Below are 2,153 nucleotides of genomic sequence, written 5' to 3'. Positions count from 1 at the left end.
CATTCCCCACAGCCAACAAGCCCAAGAAGAAGCTTTAAAGGCAACAAGAGAAACACGTTGTTCCTAGCAAGTTCCCTCTCCCTTGGGAATAGATTTTCAGTCCTATCTCCGTGTGCAGAGGCGAGAGCTAGCAGAGGATCCCCGTGGCAGCCAATGGCTGCAAGAGGTGCCCAGGGCTTTGCCACAATCAGTGCACTACTGTGAGGTGAGGCCGAAGGTGCGCCTCAAATGTAGCAGTTGTACACCAAAAATACTTAGCAGCATCCCCCGTTACAAAGCTAAATAAGCAGACTTCCTTCAGAGCAAACACATACCAGGCAGGGAAGGGACCCCTTTGTCTCCTAAGAAACCATGATAATATCAGTCACGGAATTACCCCCCCCCCCCCACTTCTCTCTGATCAAGTTGGATTACAGGCTGGGTTCCACTTTCTGGCTCAAAGATTCTTGCTTGGGCAGACTGCCAAATCATCTGGCTGCTTGCCAGGGAAGACAACACATTCTTATCTCTTCCCTGTGGACAAGCAACATCACTGTGGGGCTACAATAAGACAAAGAGGATAGACGCCCCGCTACCTTGGTGGTTTCGGTTTTGGAATCTTCACTGTTACGATTAAAATCTTTTGAATGACTATATTTGGATAACTGAAATTTTAGAACCATGCAACACTGGAAGGTTCCTGTCCGATATTGAAATGTAATCAGAAGTATGTGAGGAAGTCCGTTAAGAAGTCCATCGCTATCTGCTTAGGATACCACCACCATGAGGGCTGTTTTTACTATCAAGGAATTTAAGAGAACAATGAAATTGTATTTGACTTGATTCTCCAATGGAAATATTGCTTACGGTGTGGAAGATTGCTTAGAGCTTGTTCCCGAGATGAGGGATTTGTGTCTAACTGTAGGTAGCATGTTTACACTGTGTGAGGGTGGACAAGGGGTGTTCCTCTTAATATGACTTATACTAGGAATGGTTTGTTAAACAATAATTTGGATGGATTCCACCCCCCCTGGAGGTTGTGTGGGGGAGAAGATGCTGTAATGCTTGCCTATTGCTTTTCTCATGAGTACTGCACCTGTGTTTTGTCTGATGTTCTGCCTGGTTCCCATGGACTGGGCGCGCAACCGTTTCATTAGCCCGCCAGCGGGAATGCTATTCATTGGATCTGTATCTGTTTGAATTTCCTTTATTATGCTTGACCTAACTGTGTATCCCCAGTTCTAACAAAGAACGTGTTTGAGTATGTCTTCAACGCTTTGAAATAAATTTTGCTTTTCTTGAAAACGTGGATTTATTCTCGATGCTTGGGGATCCAACAGTGGGGTCTGAATCCAGTTATTTGTAAAAAGCAGCATTTGAGAGTTGTCTCTGAGCCTTCTGGATGTAGTCTGACCTATTCACGATGCCAACGGCTCCACCTTTGTCAGCCTGTTTAATTATAGTATCTGGGTTGTTCCTGAGACTGTCTATGGCCTTCCTTTCAGCACGGCTGAGATTCTGCTGTACCTGATGGTGCTTGTTAATCACATCAGTTTGGATTCTACGGCGAAGGCATCAGACGCAGAGCTCCAGTGTGGCACTGTGACCATCAGGAGGGGGTCCAGGTGGAGTCTCTTTCCTCCCTCGTAGTGTTGTGTTGTGTTGATGGTATGTGGTGGTCTGTATCTTGTTCACTGGTGGGTTGGTAGCTGGTCTCCAGAAGATTGTGTGATGGTACCTTGTGAAGATGCTGCCTTTTCTTTCCTGTTCTGTTCTTGCATATGTTGACAGTACTCCTGCAGGCGTAGATGGCGGGAAAAGACTTCCAGGTGCCAGCCCTTGTTCTGCCTGCCTGAATCGGTCCTCTAACTAGTCCGCTTAGGGACCACCCTGGCAAGAAAGAGAAGCCCCCCCCTCCTGCTGGGCCCCCTCTTGGCTTTCCTCCAATTCTCCTGTGCCCTATTTCATAGGAGGTGTGTGGGGTGTGTCTTTGTCATTGGAACTATCTGAAAAAAGCCCTCAGAAGAAGAAGGAAAACACAGTTCTCCTGCTGGGCCCCCTCTTGGCTTTCCTCCAATTCTCCTGGGCCCTATTTCATAGGAGGTGTGTGGTGTGTGTCTTTGTCATTGGAACTATCTGAAAAAAAGCCCTCAGAAGAAGAAGGAAAACACAGC

This window comes from Gekko japonicus, unplaced genomic scaffold (genome assembly GCF_001447785.1).
Source record: "Gekko japonicus isolate JY-2015 unplaced genomic scaffold, Gekko_japonicus_V1.1 scaffold1945, whole genome shotgun sequence".
Lineage (NCBI taxonomy): Eukaryota > Metazoa > Chordata > Lepidosauria > Squamata > Gekkonidae > Gekko > Gekko japonicus.
This window is presented reverse-complemented; position numbering follows the sequence as displayed.